Genomic DNA, 21,452 nt, shown 5'->3' on the forward strand with positions numbered 1-21,452 from the left:
TTGGTAGCCGCACGTCTCGTAGCGGTGTAAGCACTACGGAAAAGAATGCTGCTACGCCGTTTCCTGGCACTGCAGTGCTTTAAACAGTAGCAGTTGCATGTGTCGGGAGGATCTTCCGCTACTGGCAGTCGTGGCCGAGTGGTTAAGGCGTCTGACTCGAAATCAGATTCCCTCTGGGAGCGTAGGTTCGAATCCTACCGGCTGCGTGTGATTTTGCGTAAAAACGAGCAGAAATTTTCGCACACATGTGACATGCGTGGGTGAAAGCGGATCCAAACCAGTGACACCATTCTCAACAAGACGGAAATTTATGTTTCAGAATACTGTTTCGCGACGGCCGCTGTCTGTTGCGGCTCTCGGTTCACCTCGCACGGGCGCTAGTACTTGCAGAAATCAGTCGCAGGCCCACGAACGCGCCCCCGTCATTTTGTCGCGCCGTCGCCGTGTTCGTGACTACGCAGATGTGCTTCAAAGTGTTGGACAGAGCGAGCATTCATTTCTTTTTAAGAATCGCAATTAAATTCATTCGAGTGTGGCAAAAGCAGTGGTGCAGCGTTTTCCTTTCTTAAGATCTCGCAGCTGCTTGCAAGTATGTCCATCGTTTAAGACGACAGAAAAGTAGCGTCAGCGGTGCGTCAGTGGGAAGTCGGTGAAGTCGCCATTGGAGCCGTAAGCCAGTAATTACGACACGCGAATCACTCAAACACCATTCAGCATGTACCACAATGCTCGGCCGAGGGACCGGGTAGCTCAGCCGGTAGAGCGCTAGACTTTCAACCAAAGGGTCCCGGGTTCAAACCCCCGTCCAGGCCAAAATTGATACACTGTCGTAACGGCTAATGTGCTGGCAACGGAAGCACTACAGAAACGAGTGAGGCCATGTCGTGTTCTTACGTCAGATTGCTTGAAAAGTTGCACTTGCCGAGAGACGCTTCTGCGACCGGCAGTCGTGGCCGAGTGGTTAAGGCGTCTGACTAGAAATCAGATTCCCTCTGGGAGCGTAGGTTCGAGTCCTACCGACTGCGTCCTTTTTTGTGTCAAGAGGTGAAGAACATCTCCAACGGAACCGTGAAATGAGCGAATACGTGGGAAACACTGCATTCGAGACGCTTGTGAATTTTACAATTGTCCAGTGAGTGTCGACAAAACACGTAGCTCCTCTGCTGAGACGTACAAACTGCTGCAATTTCACTTTACATCGTGTGTCAGCTTTCTTCGATAGTCTGTTACGACCCTAGCGTAATGAGTTTATAGACAGCAGTCAGACGACGTTTTAATAGTAACAGCTCCACGCAACGACTACCCAACAGTAAAGGACATGAGGCAATGTGTCAGTATGCCTAAAGGGAGGGGTGTTCAGGTAACGTGAGCCCGGATAGCTCAGTCGGTAGAGCATTAGGCTTTTAACCTAAGGGTCCAGGGTTCAAGTCCCTGTTCGGGCGGAAATTTTAATACCTTGGTAGCCGCACGTCTCGTAGCGGTGTAAGCACTACGGAAAAGAATGCTGCTACGCCGTTTCCTGGCACTGCAGTGCTTTAAACAGTAGCAGTTGCATGTGTCGGGAGGATCTTCCGCTACTGGCAGTCGTGGCCGAGTGGTTAAGGCGTCTGACTCGAAATCAGATTCCCTCTGGGAGCGTAGGTTCGAATCCTACCGGCTGCGTGTGATTTTGCGTAAAAACGAGCAGAAATTTTCGCACACATGTGACATGCGTGGGTGAAAGCGGATCCAAACCAGTGACACCATTCTCAACAAGACGGAAATTTATGTTTCAGAATACTGTTTCGCGACGGCCGCTGTCTGTTGCGGCTCTCGGTTTACCTCGCACGGACGCTAGTACTGCAGAAATCAGTCGCAGGCCCACGAACGCGCCCCCGTCATTTTGTCGCGCCGTCGCCGTGTTCGTGAGTACGCAGATGTGCTTCAAAGTGTTGGACAGAGCGAGCATTCATTTCTTGTTAAGAATCGCAATTCAATTCATTCGAGTGTGGCAAAAGCTGTGGTGCAGCGTTTTCCTTTCTTAAGATCTCGCAGCTGCTTGCAAGTATGTCCATCGTTTAAGACGACAGAAAAGTAGCGTCAGCGGGAAGTCGGTGAAGTCGCCATTGGAGCCATAAGCCAGTAATTACGACACGCGAATCACTCAAACACCATGCAGCATGTACCACAATGCTCGGCCGAGGGACCGGGTAGCTCAGCCGGTAGAGCGCTAGACTTTCAACCAAAGGGTCCCGGGTTCAAACCCCCGTCCAGGCCAAAATTGATACACTGTCGTAACGGCTAATGTGCTGGCAACGGAAGCACTACAGAAACGAGTGAGGCCATGTCGTGTTCTTACGTCAGATTGCTTGAAAAGTTGCACTTGCCGAGAGACGCTTCTGCGACCGGCAGTCGTGGCCGAGTGGTTAAGGCGTCTGACTAGAAATCAGATTCCCTCTGGGAGCGTAGGTTCGAGTCCTACCGACTGCGTCCTTTTTTGTGTCAAGAGGTGAAGAACATCTCCAACGGAACCGTGAAATGAGCGAATACGTGGGAAACACTGCATTCGAGACGCTTGTGAATTTTACAATTGTCCAGTGAGTGTCGACAAAACACGTAGCTCCTCTGCTGAGACGTACAAACTGCTGCAATTTCACTTTACATCGTGTGTCAGCTTTCTTCGATAGTCTGTTACGACCCTAGCGTAATGAGTTTATAGACAGCAGTCAGACGACGTTTTAATAGTAACAGCTCCACGCAACGACTACCCAACAGTAAAGGACATGAGGCAATGTGTCAGTATGCCTAAAGGGAGGGGTGTTCAGGTAACGTGAGCCCGGATAGCTCAGTCGGTAGAGCATTAGGCTTTTAACCTAAGGGTCCAGGGTTCAAGTCCCTGTTCGGGCGGAAATTTTAATACCTTGGTAGCCGCACGTCTCGTAGCGGTGTAAGCACTACGGAAAAGAATGCTGCTACGCCGTTTCCTGGCACTGCAGTGCTTTAAACAGTAGCAGTTGCATGTGTCGGGAGGATCTTCCGCTACTGGCAGTCGTGGCCGAGTGGTTAAGGCGTCTGACTCGAAATCAGATTCCCTCTGGGAGCGTAGGTTCGAATCCTACCGGCTGCGTGTGATTTTGCGTAAAAACGAGCAGAAATTTTCGCACACATGTGACATGCGTGGGTGAAAGCGGATCCAAACCAGTGACACCATTCTCAACAAGACGGAAATTTATGTTTCAGAATACTGTTTCGCGACGGCCGCTGTCTGTTGCGGCTCTCGGTTCACCTCGCACGGGCGCTAGTACTTGCAGAAATCAGTCGCAGGCCCACGAACGCGCCCCCGTCATTTTGTCGCGCCGTCGCCGTGTTCGTGACTACGCAGATGTGCTTCAAAGTGTTGGACAGAGCGAGCATTCATTTCTTTTTAAGAATCGCAATTAAATTCATTCGAGTGTGGCAAAAGCAGTGGTGCAGCGTTTTCCTTTCTTAAGATCTCGCAGCTGCTTGCAAGTATGTCCATCGTTTAAGACGACAGAAAAGTAGCGTCAGCGGTGCGTCAGTGGGAAGTCGGTGAAGTCGCCATTGGAGCCGTAAGCCAGTAATTACGACACGCGAATCACTCAAACACCATTCAGCATGTACCACAATGCTCGGCCGAGGGACCGGGTAGCTCAGCCGGTAGAGCGCTAGACTTTCAACCAAAGGGTCCCGGGTTCAAACCCCCGTCCAGGCCAAAATTGATACACTGTCGTAACGGCTAATGTGCTGGCAACGGAAGCACTACAGAAACGAGTGAGGCCATGTCGTGTTCTTACGTCAGATTGCTTGAAAAGTTGCACTTGCCGAGAGACGCTTCTGCGACCGGCAGTCGTGGCCGAGTGGTTAAGGCGTCTGACTAGAAATCAGATTCCCTCTGGGAGCGTAGGTTCGAGTCCTACCGACTGCGTCCTTTTTTGTGTCAAGAGGTGAAGAACATCTCCAACGGAACCGTGAAATGAGCGAATACGTGGGAAACACTGCATTCGAGACGCTTGTGAATTTTACAATTGTCCAGTGAGTGTCGACAAAACACGTAGCTCCTCTGCTGAGACGTACAAACTGCTGCAATTTCACTTTACATCGTGTGTCAGCTTTCTTCGATAGTCTGTTACGACCCTAGCGTAATGAGTTTATAGACAGCAGTCAGACGACGTTTTAATAGTAACAGCTCCACGCAACGACTACCCAACAGTAAAGGACATGAGGCAATGTGTCAGTATGCCTAAAGGGAGGGGTGTTCAGGTAACGTGAGCCCGGATAGCTCAGTAGGTAGAACATTAGGCTTTTAACCTAAGGGTCCAGGGTTCAAGTCCCTGTTCGGGCGGAAATTTTAATACCTTGGTAGCCGCACGTCTCGTAGCGGTGTAAGCACTACGGAAAAGAATGCTGCTACGCCGTTTCCTGGCACTGCAGTGCTTTAAACAGTAGCAGTTGCATGTGTCGGGAGGATCTTCCGCTACTGGCAGTCGTGGCCGAGTGGTTAAGGCGTCTGACTCGAAATCAGATTCCCTCTGGGAGCGTAGGTTCGAATCCTACCGGCTGCGTGTGATTTTGCGTAAAAACGAGCAGAAATTTTCGCACACATGTGACATGCGTGGGTGAAAGCGGATCCAAACCAGTGACACCATTCTCAACAAGACGGAAATTTATGTTTCAGAATACTGTTTCGCGACGGCCGCTGTCTGTTGCGGCTCTCGGTTTACCTCGCACGGACGCTAGTACTGCAGAAATCAGTCGCAGGCCCACGAACGCGCCCCCGTCATTTTGTCGCGCCGTCGCCGTGTTCGTGAGTACGCAGATGTGCTTCAAAGTGTTGGACAGAGCGAGCATTCATTTCTTGTTAAGAATCGCAATTCAATTCATTCGAGTGTGGCAAAAGCAGTGGTGCAGCGTTTTCCTTTCTTAAGATCTCGCAGCTGCTTGCAAGTATGTCCATCGTTTAAGACGACAGAAAAGTAGCGTCAGCGGGAAGTCGGTGAAGTCGCCATTGGAGCCATAAGCCAGTAATTACGACACGCGAATCACTCAAACACCATGCAGCATGTACCACAATGCTCGGCCGAGGGACCGGGTAGCTCAGCCGGTAGAGCGCTAGACTTTCAACCAAAGGGTCCCGGGTTCAAACCCCCGTCCAGGCCAAAATTGATACACTGTCGTAACGGCTAATGTGCTGGCAACGGAAGCACTACAGAAACGAGTGAGGCCATGTCGTGTTCTTACGTCAGATTGCTTGAAAAGTTGCACTTGCCGAGAGACGCTTCTGCGACCGGCAGTCGTGGCCGAGTGGTTAAGGCGTCTGACTAGAAATCAGATTCCCTCTGGGGGCGTAGGTTCGAGTCCTACCGACTGCGTCCTTTTTTGTGTCAAGAGGTGAAGAACATCTCCAACGGAACCGTGAAATGAGCGAATACGTGGGAAACACTGCATTCGAGACGCTTGTGAATTTTACAATTGTCCAGTGAGTGTCGACAAAACACGTAGCTCCTCTGCTGAGACGTACAAACTGCTGCAATTTCACTTTACATCGTGTGTCAGCTTTCTTCGATAGTCTGTTACGACCCTAGCGTAATGAGTTTATAGACAGCAGTCAGACGACGTTTTAATAGTAACAGCTCCACGCAACGACTACCCAACAGTAAAGGACATGAGGCAATGTGTCAGTATGCCTAAAGGGAGGGGTGATCAGGTAACGTGAGCCCGGATAGCTCAGTCGGTAGAGCATTAGGCTTTTAACCTAAGGGTCCAGGGTTCAAGTCCCTGTTCGGGCGGAAATTTTAATACCTTGGTAGCCGCACGTCTCGTAGCGGTGTAAGCACTACGGAAAAGAATGCTGCTACGCCGTTTCCTGGCACTGCAGTGCTTTAAACAGTAGCAGTTGCATGTGTCGGGAGGATCTTCCGCTACTGGCAGTCGTGGCCGAGTGGTTAAGGCGTCTGACTCGAAATCAGATTCCCTCTGGGAGCGTAGGTTCGAATCCTACCGGCTGCGTGTGATTTTGCGTAAAAACGAGCAGAAATTTTCGCACACATGTGACATGCGTGGGTGAAAGCGGATCCAAACCAGTGACACCATTCTCAACAAGACGGAAATTTATGTTTCAGAATACTGTTTCGCGACGGCCGCTGTCTGTTGCGGCTCTCGGTTCACCTCGCACGGACGCTAGTACTTGCAGAAATCAGTCGCAGGGCCACGAACGCGCCCCCGTCATTTTGTCGCGCCGTCGCCGTGTTCGTGACTACGCAGATGTGCTTCAAAGTGTTGGACAGAGCGAGCATTCATTTCTTTTTAAGAATCGCAATTAAATTCATTCGAGTGTGGCAAAAGCAGTGGTGCAGCGTTTTCCTTTCTTAAGATCTCGCAGCTGCTTGCAAGTATGTCCATCGTTTAAGACGACAGAAAAGTAGCGTCAGCGGTGCGTCAGTGGGAAGTCGGTGAAGTCGCCATTGGAGCCGTAAGCCAGTAATTACGACACGCGAATCACTCAAACACCATTCAGCATGTACCACAATGCTCGGCCGAGGGACCGGGTAGCTCAGCCGGTAGAGCGCTAGACTTTCAACCAAAGGGTCCCGGGTTCAAACCCCCGTCCAGGCCAAAATTGATACACTGTCGTAACGGCTAATGTGCTGGCAACGGAAGCACTACAGAAACGAGTGAGGCCATGTCGTGTTCTTACGTCAGATTGCTTGAAAAGTTGCACTTGCCGAGAGACGCTTCTGCGACCGGCAGTCGTGGCCGAGTGGTTAAGGCGTCTGACTAGAAATCAGATTCCCTCTGGGAGCGTAGGTTCGGGTCCTACCGACTGCGTCCTTTTTTGTGTCAAGAGGTGAAGAACATCTCCAACGGAACCGTGAAATGAGCGAATACGTGGGAAACACTGCATTCGAGACGCTTGTGAATTTTACAATTGTCCAGTGAGTGTCGACAAAACACGTAGCTCCTCTGCTGAGACGTACAAACTGCTGCAATTTCACTTTACATCGTGTGTCAGCTTTTTTCGATAGTCTGTTACGACCCTAGCGTAATGAGTTTATAGACAGCAGTCAGACGACGTTTTAATAGTAACAGCTCCACGCAACGACCACCCAACAGTAAAGGACATGAGGCAATGTGTCAATATGCCTAAAGGGAGGGGTGTTCAGGTAACGTGAGCCCGGATAGCTCAGTCGGTAGAGCATTAGGCTTTTAACCTAAGGGTCCAGGGTTCAAGTCCCTGTTCGGGCGGAAATTTTAATACCTTGGTAGCCGCACGTCTCGTAGCGGTGTAAGCACTACGGAAAAGAATGCTGCTACGCCGTTTCCTGGCACTGCAGTGCTTTAAACAGTAGCAGTTGCATGTGTCGGGAGGATCTTCCGCTACTGGCAGTCGTGGCCGAGTGGTTAAGGCGTCTGACTCGAAATCAGATTCCCTCTGGGAGCGTAGGTTCGAATCCTACCGGCTGCGTGTGATTTTGCGTAAAAACGAGCAGAAATTTTCGCACACATGTGACATGCGTGGGTGAAAGCGGATCCAAACCAGTGACACCATTCTCAACAAGACGGAAATTTATGTTTCAGAATACTGTTTCGCGACGGCCGCTGTCTGTTGCGGCTCTCGGTTCACCTCGCACGGACGCTAGTACTTGCAGAAATCAGTCGCAGGCCCACGAACGCGCCCCCGTCATTTTGTCGCGCCGTCGCCGTGTTCGTGACTACGCAGATGTGCTTCAAAGTGTTGGACAGAGCGAGCATTCATTTCTTTTTAAGAATCGCAATTAAATTCATTCGAGTGTGGCAAAAGCAGTGGTGCAGCGTTTTCCTTTCTTAAGATCTCGCAGCTGCTTGCAAGTATGTCCATCGTTTAAGACGACAGAAAAGTAGCGTCAGCGGTGCGTCAGTGGGAAGTCGGTGAAGTCGCCATTGGAGCCGTAAGCCAGTAATTACGACACGCGAATCACTCAAACACCATTCAGCATGTACCACAATGCTCGGCCGAGGGACCGGGTAGCTCAGCCGGTAGAGCGCTAGACTTTCAACCAAAGGGTCCCGGGTTCAAACCCCCGTCCAGGCCAAAATTGATACACTGTCGTAACGGCTAATGTGCTGGCAACGGAAGCACTACAGAAACGAGTGAGGCCATGTCGTGTTCTTACGTCAGATTGCTTGAAAAGTTGCACTTGCCGAGAGACGCTTCTGCGACCGGCAGTCGTGGCCGAGTGGTTAAGGCGTCTGACTAGAAATCAGCTTCCCTCTGGGAGCGTAGGTTCGGGTCCTACCGACTGCGTCCTTTTTTGTGTCAAGAGGTGAAGAACATCTCCAACGGAACCGTGAAATGAGCGAATACGTGGGAAACACTGCATTCGAGACGCTTGTGAATTTTACAATTGTCCAGTGAGTGTCGACAAAACACGTAGCTCCTCTGCTGAGACGTACAAACTGCTGCAATTTCACTTTACATCGTGTGTCAGCTTTCTTCGATAGTCTGTTACGACCCTAGCGTAATGAGTTTATAGACAGCAGTCAGACGACGTTTTAATAGTAACAGCTCCACGCAACGACCACCCAACAGTAAAGGACATGAGGCAATGTGTCAATATGCCTAAAGGGAGGGGTGTTCAGGTAACGTGAGCCCGGATAGCTCAGTCGGTAGAGCATTAGGCTTTTAACCTAAGGGTCCAGGGTTCAAGTCCCTGTTCGGGCGGAAATTTTAATACCTTGGTAGCCGCACGTCTCGTAGCGGTGTAAGCACTACGGAAAAGAATGCTGCTACGCCGTTTCCTGGCACTGCAGTGCTTTAAACAGTAGCAGTTGCATGTGTCGGGAGGATCTTCCGCTACTGGCAGTCGTGGCCGAGTGGTTAAGGCGTCTGACTCGAAATCAGATTCCCTCTGGGAGCGTAGGTTCGAATCCTACCGGCTGCGTGTGATTTTGCGTAAAAACGAGCAGAAATTTTCGCACACATGTGACATGCGTGGGTGAAAGCGGATCCAAACCAGTGACACCATTCTCAACAAGACGGAAATTTATGTTTCAGAATACTGTTTCGCGACGGCCGCTGTCTGTTGCGGCTCTCGGTTCACCTCGCACGGACGCTAGTACTTGCAGAAATCAGTCGCAGGCCCACGAACGCGCCCCCGTCATTTTGTCGCGCCGTCGCCGTGTTCGTGACTACGCAGATGTGCTTCAAAGTGTTGGACAGAGCGAGCATTCATTTCTTTTTAAGAATCGCAATTAAATTCATTCGAGTGTGGCAAAAGCAGTGGTGCAGCGTTTTCCTTTCTTAAGATCTCGCAGCTGCTTGCAAGTATGTCCATCGTTTAAGACGACAGAAAAGTAGCGTCAGCGGTGCGTCAGTGGGAAGTCGGTGAAGTCGCCATTGGAGCCGTAAGCCAGTAATTACGACACGCGAATCACTCAAACACCATTCAGCATGTACCACAATGCTCGGCCGAGGGACCGGGTAGCTCAGTCGGTAGAGCGCTAGACTTTCAACCAAAGGGTCCCGGGTTCAAACCCCCGTCCAGGCCAAAATTGATACACTGTCGTAACGGCTAATGTGCTGGCAACGGAAGCACTACAGAAACGAGTGAGGCCATGTCGTGTTCTTACGTCAGATTGCTTGAAAAGTTGCACTTGCCGAGAGACGCTTCTGCGACCGGCAGTCGTGGCCGAGTGGTTAAGGCGTCTGACTAGAAATCAGATTCCCTCTGGGAGCGTAGGTTCGAGTCCTACCGACTGCGTCCTTTTTTGTGTCAAGAGGTGAAGAACATCTCCAACGGAACCGTGAAATGAGCGAATACGTGGGAAACACTGCATTCGAGACGCTTGTGAATTTTACAATTGTCCAGTGAGTGTCGACAAAACACGTAGCTCCTCTGCTGAGACGTACAAACTGCTGCAATTTCACTTTACATCGTGTGTCAGCTTTCTTCGATAGTCTGTTACGACCCTAGCGTAATGAGTTTATAGACAGCAGTCAGACGACGTTTTAATAGTAACAGCTCCACGCAACGACCACCCAACAGTAAAGGACATGAGGCAATGTGTCAATATGCCTAAAGGGAGGGGTGTTCAGGTAACGTGAGCCCGGATAGCTCAGTCGGTAGAGCATTAGGCTTTTAACCTAAGGGTCCAGGGTTCAAGTCCCTGTTCGGGCGGAAATTTTAATACCTTGGTAGCCGCACGTCTCGTAGCGGTGTAAGCACTACGGAAAAGAATGCTGCTACGCCGTTTCCTGGCACTGCAGTGCTTTAAACAGTAGCAGTTGCATGTGTCGGGAGGATCTTCCGCTACTGGCAGTCGTGGCCGAGTGGTTAAGGCGTCTGACTCGAAATCAGATTCCCTCTGGGAGCGTAGGTTCGAATCCTACCGGCTGCGTGTGATTTTGCGTAAAAACGAGCAGAAATTTTCGCACACATGTGACATGCGTGGGTGAAAGCGGATCCAAACCAGTGACACCATTCTCAACAAGACGGAAATTTATGTTTCAGAATACTGTTTCGCGACGGCCGCTGTCTGTTGCGGCTCTCGGTTCACCTCGCACGGACGCTAGTACTTGCAGAAATCAGTCGCAGGCCCACGAACGCGCCCCCGTCATTTTGTCGCGCCGTCGCCGTGTTCGTGACTACGCAGATGTGCTTCAAAGTGTTGGACAGAGCGAGCATTCATTTCTTTTTAAGAATCGCAATTAAATTCATTCGAGTGTGGCAAAAGCAGTGGTGCAGCGTTTTCCTTTCTTAAGATCTCGCAGCTGCTTGCAAGTATGTCCATCGTTTAAGACGACAGAAAAGTAGCGTCAGCGGTGCGTCAGTGGGAAGTCGGTGAAGTCGCCATTGGAGCCGTAAGCCAGTAATTACGACACGCGAATCACTCAAACACCATTCAGCATGTACCACAATGCTCGGCCGAGGGACCGGGTAGCTCAGTCGGTAGAGCGCTAGACTTTCAACCAAAGGGTCCCGGGTTCAAACCCCCGTCCAGGCCAAAATTGATACACTGTCGTAACGGCTAATGTGCTGGCAACGGAAGCACTACAGAAACGAGTGAGGCCATGTCGTGTTCTTACGTCAGATTGCTTGAAAAGTTGCACTTGCCGAGAGACGCTTCTGCGACCGGCAGTCGTGGCCGAGTGGTTAAGGCGTCTGACTAGAAATCAGATTCCCTCTGGGAGCGTAGGTTCGGGTACTACCGACTGCGTCCTTTTTTGTGTCAAGAGGTGAAGAACATCTCCAACGGAACCGTGAAATGAGCGAATACGTGGGAAACACTGCATTCGAGACGCTTGTGAATTTTACAATTGTCCAGTGAGTGTCGACAAAACACGTAGCTCCTCTGCTGAGACGTACAAACTGCTGCAATTTCACTTTACATCGTGTGTCAGCTTTCTTCGATAGTCTGTTACGACCCTAGCGTAATGAGTTTATAGACAGCAGTCAGACGACGTTTTAATAGTAACAGCTCCACGCAACGACCACCCAACAGTAAAGGACATGAGGCAATGTGTCAATATGCCTAAAGGGAGGGGTGTTCAGGTAACGTGAGCCCGGATAGCTCAGTCGGTAGAGCATTAGGCTTTTAACCTAAGGGTCCAGGGTTCAAGTCCCTGTTCGGGCGGAAATTTTAATACCTTGGTAGCCGCACGTCTCGTAGCGGTGTAAGCACTACGGAAAAGAATGCTGCTACGCCGTTTCCTGGCACTGCAGTGCTTTAAACAGTAGCAGTTGCATGTGTCGGGAGGATCTTCCGCTACTGGCAGTCGTGGCCGAGTGGTTAAGGCGTCTGACTCGAAATCAGATTCCCTCTGGGAGCGTAGGTTCGAATCCTACCGGCTGCGTGTGATTTTGCGTAAAAACGAGCAGAAATTTTCGCACACATGTGACATGCGTGGGTGAAAGCGGATCCAAACCAGTGACACCATTCTCAACAAGACGGAAATTTATGTTTCAGAATACTGTTTCGCGACGGCCGCTGTCTGTTGCGGCTCTCGGTTCACCTCGCACGGACGCTAGTACTTGCAGAAATCAGTCGCAGGCCCACGAACGCGCCCCCGTCATTTTGTCGCGCCGTCGCCGTGTTCGTGACTACGCAGATGTGCTTCAAAGTGTTGGACAGAGCGAGCATTCATTTCTTTTTAAGAATCGCAATTAAATTCATTCGAGTGTGGCAAAAGCAGTGGTGCAGCGTTTTCCTTTCTTAAGATCTCGCAGCTGCTTGCAAGTATGTCCATCGTTTAAGACGACAGAAAAGTAGCGTCAGCGGTGCGTCAGTGGGAAGTCGGTGAAGTCGCCATTGGAGCCGTAAGCCAGTAATTACGACACGCGAATCACTCAAACACCATTCAGCATGTACCACAATGCTCGGCCGAGGGACCGGGTAGCTCAGCCGGTAGAGCGCTAGACTTTCAACCAAAGGGTCCCGGGTTCAAACCCCCGTCCAGGCCAAAATTGATACACTGTCGTAACGGCTAATGTGCTGGCAACGGAAGCACTACAGAAACGAGTGAGGCCATGTCGTGTTCTTACGTCAGATTGCTTGAAAAGTTGCACTTGCCGAGAGACGCTTCTGCGACCGGCAGTCGTGGCCGAGTGGTTAAGGCGTCTGACTAGAAATCAGATTCCCTCTGGGAGCGTAGGTTCGGGTACTACCGACTGCGTCCTTTTTTGTGTCAAGAGGTGAAGAACATCTCCAACGGAACCGTGAAATGAGCGAATACGTGGGAAACACTGCATTCGAGACGCTTGTGAATTTTACAATTGTCCAGTGAGTGTCGACAAAACACGTAGCTCCTCTGCTGAGACGTACAAACTGCTGCAATTTCACTTTACATCGTGTGTCAGCTTTCTTCGATAGTCTGTTACGACCCTAGCGTAATGAGTTTATAGACAGCAGTCAGACGACGTTTTAATAGTAACAGCTCCACGCAACGACCACCCAACAGTAAAGGACATGAGGCAATGTGTCAATATGCCTAAAGGGAGGGGTGTTCAGGTAACGTGAGCCCGGATAGCTCAGTCGGTAGAGCATTAGGCTTTTAACCTAAGGGTCCAGGGTTCAAGTCCCTGTTCGGGCGGAAATTTTAATACCTTGGTAGCCGCACGTCTCGTAGCGGTGTAAGCACTACGGAAAAGAATGCTGCTACGCCGTTTCCTGGCACTGCAGTGCTTTAAACAGTAGCAGTTGCATGTGTCGGGAGGATCTTCCGCTACTGGCAGTCGTGGCCGAGTGGTTAAGGCGTCTGACTCGAAATCAGATTCCCTCTGGGAGCGTAGGTTCGAATCCTACCGGCTGCGTGTGATTTTGCGTAAAAACGAGCAGAAATTTTCGCACACATGTGACATGCGTGGGTGAAAGCGGATCCAAACCAGTGACACCATTCTCAACAAGACGGAAATTTATGTTTCAGAATACTGTTTCGCGACGGCCGCTGTCTGTTGCGGCTCTCGGTTCACCTCGCACGGACGCTAGTACTTGCAGAAATCAGTCGCAGGCCCACGAACGCGCCCCCGTCATTTTGTCGCGCCGTCGCCGTGTTCGTGACTACGCAGATGTGCTTCAAAGTGTTGGACAGAGCGAGCATTCATTTCTTTTTAAGAATCGCAATTAAATTCATTCGAGTGTGGCAAAAGCAGTGGTGCAGCGTTTTCCTTTCTTAAGATCTCGCAGCTGCTTGCAAGTATGTCCATCGTTTAAGACGACAGAAAAGTAGCGTCAGCGGTGCGTCAGTGGGAAGTCGGTGAAGTCGCCATTGGAGCCGTAAGCCAGTAATTACGACACGCGAATCACTCAAACACCATTCAGCATGTACCACAATGCTCGGCCGAGGGACCGGGTAGCTCAGCCGGTAGAGCGCTAGACTTTCAACCAAAGGGTCCCGGGTTCAAACCCCCGTCCAGGCCAAAATTGATACACTGTCGTAACGGCTAATGTGCTGGCAACGGAAGCACTACAGAAACGAGTGAGGCCATGTCGTGTTCTTACGTCAGATTGCTTGAAAAGTTGCACTTGCCGAGAGACGCTTCTGCGACCGGCAGTCGTGGCCGAGTGGTTAAGGCGTCTGACTAGAAATCAGCTTCCCTCTGGGAGCGTAGGTTCGGGTCCTACCGACTGCGTCCTTTTTTGTGTCAAGAGGTGAAGAACATCTCCAACGGAACCGTGAAATGAGCGAATACGTGGGAAACACTGCATTCGAGACGCTTGTGAATTTTACAATTGTCCAGTGAGTGTCGACAAAACACGTAGCTCCTCTGCTGAGACGTACAAACTGCTGCAATTTCACTTTACATCGTGTGTCAGCTTTCTTCGATAGTCTGTTACGACCCTAGCGTAATGAGTTTATAGACAGCAGTCAGACGACGTTTTAATAGTAACAGCTCCACGCAACGACCACCCAACAGTAAAGGACATGAGGCAATGTGTCAATATGCCTAAAGGGAGGGGTGTTCAGGTAACGTGAGCCCGGATAGCTCAGTCGGTAGAGCATTAGGCTTTTAACCTAAGGGTCCAGGGTTCAAGTCCCTGTTCGGGCGGAAATTTTAATACCTTGGTAGCCGCACGTCTCGTAGCGGTGTAAGCACTACGGAAAAGAATGCTGCTACGCCGTTTCCTGGCACTGCAGTGCTTTAAACAGTAGCAGTTGCATGTGTCGGGAGGATCTTCCGCTACTGGCAGTCGTGGCCGAGTGGTTAAGGCGTCTGACTCGAAATCAGATTCCCTCTGGGAGCGTAGGTTCGAATCCTACCGGCTGCGTGTGATTTTGCGTAAAAACGAGCAGAAATTTTCGCACACATGTGACATGCGTGGGTGAAAGCGGATCCAAACCAGTGACACCATTCTCAACAAGACGGAAATTTATGTTTCAGAATACTGTTTCGCGACGGCCGCTGTCTGTTGCGGCTCTCGGTTCACCTCGCACGGACGCTAGTACTTGCAGAAATCAGTCGCAGGCCCACGAACGCGCCCCCGTCATTTTGTCGCGCCGTCGCCGTGTTCGTGACTACGCAGATGTGCTTCAAAGTGTTGGACAGAGCGAGCATTCATTTCTTTTTAAGAATCGCAATTAAATTCATTCGAGTGTGGCAAAAGCAGTGGTGCAGCGTTTTCCTTTCTTAAGATCTCGCAGCTGCTTGCAAGTATGTCCATCGTTTAAGACGACAGAAAAGTAGCGTCAGCGGTGCGTCAGTGGGAAGTCGGTGAAGTCGCCATTGGAGCCGTAAGCCAGTAATTACGACACGCGAATCACTCAAACACCATTCAGCATGTACCACAATGCTCGGCCGAGGGACCGGGTAGCTCAGCCGGTAGAGCGCTAGACTTTCAACCAAAGGGTCCCGGGTTCAAACCCCCGTCCAGGCCAAAATTGATACACTGTCGTAACGGCTAATGTGCTGGCAACGGAAGCACTACAGAAACGAGTGAGGCCATGTCGTGTTCTTACGTCAGATTGCTTGAAAAGTTGCACTTGCCGAGAGACGCTTCTGCGACCGGCAGTCGTGGCCGAGTGGTTAAGGCGTCTGACTAGAAATCAGCTTCCCTCTGGGAGCGTAGGTTCGGGTCCTACCGACTGCGTCCTTTTTTGTGTCAAGAGGTGAAGAACATCTCCAACGGAACCGTGAAATGAGCGAATACGTGGGAAACACTGCATTCGAGACGCTTGTGAATTTTACAATTGTCCAGTGAGTGTCGACAAAACACGTAGCTCCTCTGCTGAGACGTACAAACTGCTGCAATTTCACTTTACATCGTGTGTCAGCTTTCTTCGATAGTCTGTTACGACCCTAGCGTAATGAGTTTATAGACAGCAGTCAGACGACGTTTTAATAGTAACAGCTCCACGCAACGACTACCCAACAGTAAAGGACATGAGGCAATGTGTCAATATGCCTAAAGGGAGGGGTGTTCAGGTAACGTGAGCCCGGATAGCTCAGTCGGTAGAGCATTAGGCTTTTAACCTAAGGGTCCAGGGTTCAAGTCCCTGTTCGGGCGGAAATTTTAATACCTTGGTAGCCGCACGTCTCGTAGCGGTGTAAGCACTACGGAAAAGAATGCTGCTACGCCGTTTCCTGGCACTGCAGTGCTTTAAACAGTAGCAGTTGCATGTGTCGGGAGGATCTTCCGCTACTGGCAGTCGTGGCCGAGTGGTTAAGGCGTCTGACTCGAAATCAGATTCCCTCTGGGAGCGTAGGTTCGAATCCTACCGGCTGCGTGTGATTTTGCGTAAAAACGAGCAGAAATTTTCGCACACATGTGACATGCGTGGGTGAAAGCGGATCCAAACCAGTGACACCATTCTCAACAAGACGGAAATTTATGTTTCAGAATACTGTTTCGCGACGGCCGCTGTCTGTTGCGGCTCTCGGTTCACCTCGCACGGACGCTAGTACTTGCAGAAATCAGTCGCAGGCCCACGAACGCGCCCCCGTCATTTTGTCGCGCCGTCGCCGTGTTCGTGACTACGCAGATGTGCTTCAAAGTGTTGGACAGAGCGAGCATTCATTTCTTTTTAAGAATCGCAATTAAATTCATTCGAGTGTGGCAAAAGCAGTGGTGCAGCGTTTTCCTTTCTTAAGATCTCGCAGCTGCTTGCAAGTATGTCCATCGTTTAAGACGACAGAAAAGTAGCGTCAGCGGTGCGTCAGTGGGAAGTCGGTGAAGTCGCCATTGGAGCCGTAAGCCAGTAATTACGACACGCGAATCACTCAAACACCATTCAGCATGTACCACAATGCTCGGCCGAGGGACCGGGTAGCTCAGCCGGTAGAGCGCTAGACTTTCAACCAAAGGGTCCCGGGTTCAAACCCCCGTCCAGGCCAAAATTGATACACTGTCGTAACGGCTAATGTGCTGGCAACGGAAGCACTACAGAAACGAGTGAGGCCATGTCGTGTTCTTACGTCAGATTGCTTGAAAAGTTGCACTTGCCGAGAGACGCTTCTGCGACCGGCAGTCGTGGCCGAGTGGTTAAGGCGTCTGACTAGAAATCAGCTTCCCTCTGGGAGCGTAGGTTCGGGTCCTACCGACTGCGTCCTTTTTTGTGTCAAGAGGTGAAGAACATCTCCAACGGAACCGTGAAATGAGCGAATACGTGGGAAACACTGCATTCGAGACGCTTGTGAATTTTACAATTGTCCAGTGAGTGTCGACAAAACACGTAGCTCCTCTGCTGAGACGTACAAACTGCTGCAATTTCACTTTACATCGTGTGTCAGCTTTCTTCGATAGTCTGTTACGACCCTAGCGTAATGAGTTTATAGACAGCAGTCAGACGACGTTTTAATAGTAACAGCTCCACGCAACGACCACCCAACAGTAAAGGACATGAGGCAATGTGTCAATATGCCTAAAGGGAGGGGTGTTCAGGTAACGTGAGCCCGGATAGCTCAGTCGGTAGAGCATTAGGCTTTTAACCTAAGGGTCCAGGGTTCAAGTCCCTGTTCGGGCGGAAATTTTAATACCTTGGTAGCCGCACGTCTCGTAGCGGTGTAAGCACTACGGAAAAGAATGCTGCTACGCCGTTTCCTGGCACTGCAGTGCTTTAAACAGTAGCAGTTGCATGTGTCGGGAGGATCTTCCGCTACTGGCAGTCGTGGCCGAGTGGTTAAGGCGTCTGACTCGAAATCAGATTCCCTCTGGGAGCGTAGGTTCGAATCCTACCGGCTGCGTGTGATTTTGCGTAAAAACGAGCAGAAATTTTCGCACACATGTGACATGCGTGGGTGAAAGCGGATCCAAACCAGTGACACCATTCTCAACAAGACGGAAATTTATGTTTCAGAATACTGTTTCGCGACGGCCGCTGTCTGTTGCGGCTCTCGGTTCACCTCGCACGGACGCTAGTACTTGCAGAAATCAGTCGCAGGCCCACGAACGCGCCCCCGTCATTTTGTCGCGCCGTCGCCGTGTTCGTGACTACGCAGATGTGCTTCAAAGTGTTGGACAGAGCGAGCATTCATTTCTTTTTAAGAATCGCAATTAAATTCATTCGAGTGTGGCAAAAGCAGTGGTGCAGCGTTTTCCTTTCTTAAGATCTCGCAGCTGCTTGCAAGTATGTCCATCGTTTAAGACGACAGAAAAGTAGCGTCAGCGGTGCGTCAGTGGGAAGTCGGTGAAGTCGCCATTGGAGCCGTAAGCCAGTAATTACGACACGCGAATCACTCAAACACCATTCAGCATGTACCACAATGCTCGGCCGAGGGACCGGGTAGCTCAGCCGGTAGAGCGCTAGACTTTCAACCAAAGGGTCCCGGGTTCAAACCCCCGTCCAGGCCAAAATTGATACACTGTCGTAACGGCTAATGTGCTGGCAACGGAAGCACTACAGAAACGAGTGAGGCCATGTCGTGTTCTTACGTCAGATTGCTTGAAAAGTTGCACTTGCCGAGAGACGCTTCTGCGACCGGCAGTCGTGGCCGAGTGGTTAAGGCGTCTGACTAGAAATCAGCTTCCCTCTGGGAGCGTAGGTTCGGGTCCTACCGACTGCGTCCTTTTTTGTGTCAAGAGGTGAAGAACATCTCCAACGGAACCGTGAAATGAGCGAATACGTGGGAAACACTGCATTCGAGACGCTTGTGAATTTTACAATTGTCCAGTGAGTGTCGACAAAACACGTAGCTCCTCTGCTGAGACGTACAAACTGCTGCAATTTCACTTTACATCGTGTGTCAGCTTTCTTCGATAGTCTGTTACGACCCTAGCGTAATGAGTTTATAGACAGCAGTCAGACGACGTTTTAATAGTAACAGCTCCACGCAACGACCACCCAACAGTAAAGGACATGAGGCAATGTGTCAATATGCCTAAAGGGAGGGGTGTTCAGGTAACGTGAGCCCGGATAGCTCAGTCGGTAGAGCATTAGGCTTTTAACCTAAGGGTCCAGGGTTCAAGTCCCTGTTCGGGCGGAAATTTTAATACCTTGGTAGCCGCACGTCTCGTAGCGGTGTAAGCACTACGGAAAAGAATGCTGCTACGCCGTTTCCTGGCACTGCAGTGCTTTAAACAGTAGCAGTTGCATGTGTCGGGAGGATCTTCCGCTACTGGCAGTCGTGGCCGAGTGGTTAAGGCGTCTGACTCGAAATCAGATTCCCTCTGGGAGCGTAGGTTCGAATCCTACCGGCTGCGTGTGATTTTGCGTAAAAACGAGCAGAAATTTTCGCACACATGTGACATGCGTGGGTGAAAGCGGATCCAAACCAGTGACACCATTCTCAACAAGACGGAAATTTATGTTTCAGAATACTGTTTCGCGACGGCCGCTGTCTGTTGCGGCTCTCGGTTCACCTCGCACGGACGCTAGTACTTGCAGAAATCAGTCGCAGGGCCACGAACGCGCCCCCGTCATTTTGTCGCGCCGTCGCCGTGTTCGTGACTACGCAGATGTGCTTCAAAGTGTTGGACAGAGCGAGCATTCATTTCTTTTTAAGAATCGCAATTAAATTCATTCGAGTGTGGCAAAAGCAGTGGTGCAGCGTTTTCCTTTCTTAAGATCTCGCAGCTGCTTGCAAGTATGTCCATCGTTTAAGACGACAGAAAAGTAGCGTCAGCGGTGCGTCAGTGGGAAGTCGGTGAAGTCGCCATTGGAGCCGTAAGCCAGTAATTACGACACGCGAATCACTCAAACACCATTCAGCATGTACCACAATGCTCGGCCGAGGGACCGGGTAGCTCAGCCGGTAGAGCGCTAGACTTTCAACCAAAGGGTCCCGGGTTCAAACCCCCGTCCAGGCCAAAATTGATACACTGTCGTAACGGCTAATGTGCTGGCAACGGAAGCACTACAGAAACGAGTGAGGCCATGTCGTGTTCTTACGTCAGATTGCTTGAAAAGTTGCACTTGCCGAGAGACGCTTCTGCGACCGGCAGTCGTGGCCGAGTGGTTAAGGCGTCTGACTAGAAATCAGATTCCCTCTGGGAGCGTAGGTTCGGGTACTACCGACTGCGTCCTTTTTTGTGTCAAGAGGTGAAGAACATCTCCAACGGAACCGTGAAATGAGCGAATACGTGGGAAACACTGCATTCGAGACGCTTGTGAATTTTACAATTGTCCAGTGAGTGTCGACAAAACACGTAGCTCCTCTGCTGAGACGTACAAACTGCTGCAATTTCACTTTACATCGTGTGTCAGCTTTCTTCGATAGTCTGTTACGACCCTAGCGTAATGAGTTTATAGACAGCAGTCAGACGACGTTTTAATAGTAACAGCTCCACGCAACGACCACCCAACAGTAAAGGACATGAGGCAATGTGTCAATATGCCTAAAGGGAGGGGTGTTCAGGTAACGTGAGCCCGGATAGCTCAGTCGGTAGAGCATTAGGCTTTTAACCTAAGGGTCCAGGGTTCAAGTCCCTGTTCGGGCGGAAATTTTAATACCTTGGTAGCCGCACGTCTCGTAGCGGTGTAAGCACTACGGAAAAGAATGCTGCTACGCCGTTTCCTGGCACTGCAGTGCTTTAAACAGTAGCAGTTGCATGTGTCGGGAGGATCTTCCGCTACTGGCAGTCGTGGCCGAGTGGTTAAGGCGTCTGACTCGAAATCAGATTCCCTCTGGGAGCGTAGGTTCGAATCCTACCGGCTGCGTGTGATTTTGCGTAAAAACGAGCAGAAATTTTCGCACACATGTGACATGCGTGGGTGAAAGCGGATCCAAACCAGTGACACCATTCTCAACAAGACGGAAATTTATGTTTCAGAATACTGTTTCGCGACGGCCGCTGTCTGTTGCGGCTCTCGGTTCACCTCGCACGGACGCTAGTACTTGCAGAAATCAGTCGCAGGCCCACGAACGCGCCCCCGTCATTTTGTCGCGCCGTCGCCGTGTTCGTGACTACGCAGATGTGCTTCAAAGTGTTGGACAGAGCGAGCATTCATTTCTTTTTAAGAATCGCAATTAAATTCATTCGAGTGTGGCAAAAGCAGTGGTGCAGCGTTTTCCTTTCTTAAGATCTCGCAGCTGCTTGCAAGTATGTCCATCGTTTAAGACGACAGAAAAGTAGCGTCAGCGGTGCGTCAGTGGGAAGTCGGTGAAGTCGCCATTGGAGCCGTAAGCCAGTAATTACGACACGCGAATCACTCAAACACCATTCAGCATGTACCACAATGCTCGGCCGAGGGACCGGGTAGCTCAGCCGGTAGAGCGCTAGACTTTCAACCAAAGGGTCCCGGGTTCAAACCCCCGTCCAGGCCAAAATTGATACACTGTCGTAACGGCTAATGTGCTGGCAACGGAAGCACTACAGAAACGAGTGAGGCCATGTCGTGTTCTTACGTCAGATTGCTTGAAAAGTTGCACTTGCCGAGAGACGCTTCTGCGACCGGCAGTCGTGGCCGAGTGGCCAGTCAGCCGGCAGCCGCCGTAGCGGTCGGACGCAGGTTGTTTACGCTCTCGCCTGTGGCGGTCGCGTGCTGTTTGGTAAGTGTGCGCTTCGTTGCGTTGTTGTAGTGTGGAGTGATGACTTGCAAACGA

The 21,452-nt window shown here is 50.7% G+C and overlaps 43 non-coding genes across 43 annotated transcripts; all 43 read left to right on the forward strand.

Moving 5' to 3' along the window:
- The first annotated feature begins 124 nt into the window (after window positions 1–124).
- On the forward strand, window positions 125–206 carry Trnas-cga (transfer RNA serine (anticodon CGA)). The gene has a single exon. It is a non-coding gene; the product is annotated as a tRNA-Ser (tRNA).
- A 737-nt stretch (window positions 207–943) lies between these two features.
- Window positions 944–1,025, forward strand: Trnas-aga (transfer RNA serine (anticodon AGA)). The gene has a single exon. It is a non-coding gene; the product is annotated as a tRNA-Ser (tRNA).
- A 344-nt stretch (window positions 1,026–1,369) lies between these two features.
- Window positions 1,370–1,442, forward strand: Trnak-uuu (transfer RNA lysine (anticodon UUU)). The gene has a single exon. It is a non-coding gene; the product is annotated as a tRNA-Lys (tRNA).
- Window positions 1,443–1,580: 138 nt separating this feature from the next.
- On the forward strand, window positions 1,581–1,662 carry Trnas-cga (transfer RNA serine (anticodon CGA)). Its single transcript has one exon. It is a non-coding gene; the product is annotated as a tRNA-Ser (tRNA).
- A 725-nt stretch (window positions 1,663–2,387) lies between these two features.
- Trnas-aga (transfer RNA serine (anticodon AGA)) lies at window positions 2,388–2,469 on the forward strand. The gene has a single exon. It is a non-coding gene; the product is annotated as a tRNA-Ser (tRNA).
- A 344-nt stretch (window positions 2,470–2,813) lies between these two features.
- Window positions 2,814–2,886, forward strand: Trnak-uuu (transfer RNA lysine (anticodon UUU)). The gene has a single exon. It is a non-coding gene; the product is annotated as a tRNA-Lys (tRNA).
- A 138-nt stretch (window positions 2,887–3,024) lies between these two features.
- Trnas-cga (transfer RNA serine (anticodon CGA)) lies at window positions 3,025–3,106 on the forward strand. Its single transcript has one exon. It is a non-coding gene; the product is annotated as a tRNA-Ser (tRNA).
- Window positions 3,107–3,843: 737 nt separating this feature from the next.
- Trnas-aga (transfer RNA serine (anticodon AGA)) lies at window positions 3,844–3,925 on the forward strand. The gene has a single exon. It is a non-coding gene; the product is annotated as a tRNA-Ser (tRNA).
- Window positions 3,926–4,269: 344 nt separating this feature from the next.
- On the forward strand, window positions 4,270–4,342 carry Trnak-uuu (transfer RNA lysine (anticodon UUU)). The gene has a single exon. It is a non-coding gene; the product is annotated as a tRNA-Lys (tRNA).
- Window positions 4,343–4,480: 138 nt separating this feature from the next.
- Window positions 4,481–4,562, forward strand: Trnas-cga (transfer RNA serine (anticodon CGA)). Its single transcript has one exon. It is a non-coding gene; the product is annotated as a tRNA-Ser (tRNA).
- A 725-nt stretch (window positions 4,563–5,287) lies between these two features.
- On the forward strand, window positions 5,288–5,369 carry Trnas-aga (transfer RNA serine (anticodon AGA)). The gene has a single exon. It is a non-coding gene; the product is annotated as a tRNA-Ser (tRNA).
- Window positions 5,370–5,713: 344 nt separating this feature from the next.
- Window positions 5,714–5,786, forward strand: Trnak-uuu (transfer RNA lysine (anticodon UUU)). Its single transcript has one exon. It is a non-coding gene; the product is annotated as a tRNA-Lys (tRNA).
- A 138-nt stretch (window positions 5,787–5,924) lies between these two features.
- Window positions 5,925–6,006, forward strand: Trnas-cga (transfer RNA serine (anticodon CGA)). Its single transcript has one exon. It is a non-coding gene; the product is annotated as a tRNA-Ser (tRNA).
- A 737-nt stretch (window positions 6,007–6,743) lies between these two features.
- Window positions 6,744–6,825, forward strand: Trnas-aga (transfer RNA serine (anticodon AGA)). Its single transcript has one exon. It is a non-coding gene; the product is annotated as a tRNA-Ser (tRNA).
- Window positions 6,826–7,169: 344 nt separating this feature from the next.
- Trnak-uuu (transfer RNA lysine (anticodon UUU)) lies at window positions 7,170–7,242 on the forward strand. Its single transcript has one exon. It is a non-coding gene; the product is annotated as a tRNA-Lys (tRNA).
- A 138-nt stretch (window positions 7,243–7,380) lies between these two features.
- Trnas-cga (transfer RNA serine (anticodon CGA)) lies at window positions 7,381–7,462 on the forward strand. The gene has a single exon. It is a non-coding gene; the product is annotated as a tRNA-Ser (tRNA).
- Window positions 7,463–8,199: 737 nt separating this feature from the next.
- Trnas-aga (transfer RNA serine (anticodon AGA)) lies at window positions 8,200–8,281 on the forward strand. Its single transcript has one exon. It is a non-coding gene; the product is annotated as a tRNA-Ser (tRNA).
- A 344-nt stretch (window positions 8,282–8,625) lies between these two features.
- Window positions 8,626–8,698, forward strand: Trnak-uuu (transfer RNA lysine (anticodon UUU)). Its single transcript has one exon. It is a non-coding gene; the product is annotated as a tRNA-Lys (tRNA).
- Window positions 8,699–8,836: 138 nt separating this feature from the next.
- On the forward strand, window positions 8,837–8,918 carry Trnas-cga (transfer RNA serine (anticodon CGA)). The gene has a single exon. It is a non-coding gene; the product is annotated as a tRNA-Ser (tRNA).
- Window positions 8,919–9,655: 737 nt separating this feature from the next.
- Window positions 9,656–9,737, forward strand: Trnas-aga (transfer RNA serine (anticodon AGA)). The gene has a single exon. It is a non-coding gene; the product is annotated as a tRNA-Ser (tRNA).
- A 344-nt stretch (window positions 9,738–10,081) lies between these two features.
- Trnak-uuu (transfer RNA lysine (anticodon UUU)) lies at window positions 10,082–10,154 on the forward strand. The gene has a single exon. It is a non-coding gene; the product is annotated as a tRNA-Lys (tRNA).
- A 138-nt stretch (window positions 10,155–10,292) lies between these two features.
- Trnas-cga (transfer RNA serine (anticodon CGA)) lies at window positions 10,293–10,374 on the forward strand. Its single transcript has one exon. It is a non-coding gene; the product is annotated as a tRNA-Ser (tRNA).
- A 737-nt stretch (window positions 10,375–11,111) lies between these two features.
- Trnas-aga (transfer RNA serine (anticodon AGA)) lies at window positions 11,112–11,193 on the forward strand. The gene has a single exon. It is a non-coding gene; the product is annotated as a tRNA-Ser (tRNA).
- Window positions 11,194–11,537: 344 nt separating this feature from the next.
- Trnak-uuu (transfer RNA lysine (anticodon UUU)) lies at window positions 11,538–11,610 on the forward strand. Its single transcript has one exon. It is a non-coding gene; the product is annotated as a tRNA-Lys (tRNA).
- A 138-nt stretch (window positions 11,611–11,748) lies between these two features.
- Window positions 11,749–11,830, forward strand: Trnas-cga (transfer RNA serine (anticodon CGA)). The gene has a single exon. It is a non-coding gene; the product is annotated as a tRNA-Ser (tRNA).
- A 737-nt stretch (window positions 11,831–12,567) lies between these two features.
- Window positions 12,568–12,649, forward strand: Trnas-aga (transfer RNA serine (anticodon AGA)). The gene has a single exon. It is a non-coding gene; the product is annotated as a tRNA-Ser (tRNA).
- Window positions 12,650–12,993: 344 nt separating this feature from the next.
- Trnak-uuu (transfer RNA lysine (anticodon UUU)) lies at window positions 12,994–13,066 on the forward strand. The gene has a single exon. It is a non-coding gene; the product is annotated as a tRNA-Lys (tRNA).
- A 138-nt stretch (window positions 13,067–13,204) lies between these two features.
- On the forward strand, window positions 13,205–13,286 carry Trnas-cga (transfer RNA serine (anticodon CGA)). Its single transcript has one exon. It is a non-coding gene; the product is annotated as a tRNA-Ser (tRNA).
- A 737-nt stretch (window positions 13,287–14,023) lies between these two features.
- Window positions 14,024–14,105, forward strand: Trnas-aga (transfer RNA serine (anticodon AGA)). The gene has a single exon. It is a non-coding gene; the product is annotated as a tRNA-Ser (tRNA).
- Window positions 14,106–14,449: 344 nt separating this feature from the next.
- Window positions 14,450–14,522, forward strand: Trnak-uuu (transfer RNA lysine (anticodon UUU)). Its single transcript has one exon. It is a non-coding gene; the product is annotated as a tRNA-Lys (tRNA).
- Window positions 14,523–14,660: 138 nt separating this feature from the next.
- Trnas-cga (transfer RNA serine (anticodon CGA)) lies at window positions 14,661–14,742 on the forward strand. The gene has a single exon. It is a non-coding gene; the product is annotated as a tRNA-Ser (tRNA).
- A 737-nt stretch (window positions 14,743–15,479) lies between these two features.
- On the forward strand, window positions 15,480–15,561 carry Trnas-aga (transfer RNA serine (anticodon AGA)). Its single transcript has one exon. It is a non-coding gene; the product is annotated as a tRNA-Ser (tRNA).
- A 344-nt stretch (window positions 15,562–15,905) lies between these two features.
- On the forward strand, window positions 15,906–15,978 carry Trnak-uuu (transfer RNA lysine (anticodon UUU)). The gene has a single exon. It is a non-coding gene; the product is annotated as a tRNA-Lys (tRNA).
- A 138-nt stretch (window positions 15,979–16,116) lies between these two features.
- On the forward strand, window positions 16,117–16,198 carry Trnas-cga (transfer RNA serine (anticodon CGA)). The gene has a single exon. It is a non-coding gene; the product is annotated as a tRNA-Ser (tRNA).
- A 737-nt stretch (window positions 16,199–16,935) lies between these two features.
- On the forward strand, window positions 16,936–17,017 carry Trnas-aga (transfer RNA serine (anticodon AGA)). Its single transcript has one exon. It is a non-coding gene; the product is annotated as a tRNA-Ser (tRNA).
- Window positions 17,018–17,361: 344 nt separating this feature from the next.
- On the forward strand, window positions 17,362–17,434 carry Trnak-uuu (transfer RNA lysine (anticodon UUU)). Its single transcript has one exon. It is a non-coding gene; the product is annotated as a tRNA-Lys (tRNA).
- A 138-nt stretch (window positions 17,435–17,572) lies between these two features.
- On the forward strand, window positions 17,573–17,654 carry Trnas-cga (transfer RNA serine (anticodon CGA)). The gene has a single exon. It is a non-coding gene; the product is annotated as a tRNA-Ser (tRNA).
- A 737-nt stretch (window positions 17,655–18,391) lies between these two features.
- Window positions 18,392–18,473, forward strand: Trnas-aga (transfer RNA serine (anticodon AGA)). The gene has a single exon. It is a non-coding gene; the product is annotated as a tRNA-Ser (tRNA).
- A 344-nt stretch (window positions 18,474–18,817) lies between these two features.
- Trnak-uuu (transfer RNA lysine (anticodon UUU)) lies at window positions 18,818–18,890 on the forward strand. The gene has a single exon. It is a non-coding gene; the product is annotated as a tRNA-Lys (tRNA).
- A 138-nt stretch (window positions 18,891–19,028) lies between these two features.
- Window positions 19,029–19,110, forward strand: Trnas-cga (transfer RNA serine (anticodon CGA)). Its single transcript has one exon. It is a non-coding gene; the product is annotated as a tRNA-Ser (tRNA).
- A 737-nt stretch (window positions 19,111–19,847) lies between these two features.
- Window positions 19,848–19,929, forward strand: Trnas-aga (transfer RNA serine (anticodon AGA)). The gene has a single exon. It is a non-coding gene; the product is annotated as a tRNA-Ser (tRNA).
- A 344-nt stretch (window positions 19,930–20,273) lies between these two features.
- Window positions 20,274–20,346, forward strand: Trnak-uuu (transfer RNA lysine (anticodon UUU)). Its single transcript has one exon. It is a non-coding gene; the product is annotated as a tRNA-Lys (tRNA).
- Window positions 20,347–20,484: 138 nt separating this feature from the next.
- On the forward strand, window positions 20,485–20,566 carry Trnas-cga (transfer RNA serine (anticodon CGA)). The gene has a single exon. It is a non-coding gene; the product is annotated as a tRNA-Ser (tRNA).
- The last annotated feature ends 886 nt before the right edge of the window (window positions 20,567–21,452 follow it).

This window comes from Schistocerca nitens, chromosome 4 (genome assembly GCF_023898315.1).
Source record: "Schistocerca nitens isolate TAMUIC-IGC-003100 chromosome 4, iqSchNite1.1, whole genome shotgun sequence".
Lineage (NCBI taxonomy): Eukaryota > Metazoa > Arthropoda > Insecta > Orthoptera > Acrididae > Schistocerca > Schistocerca nitens.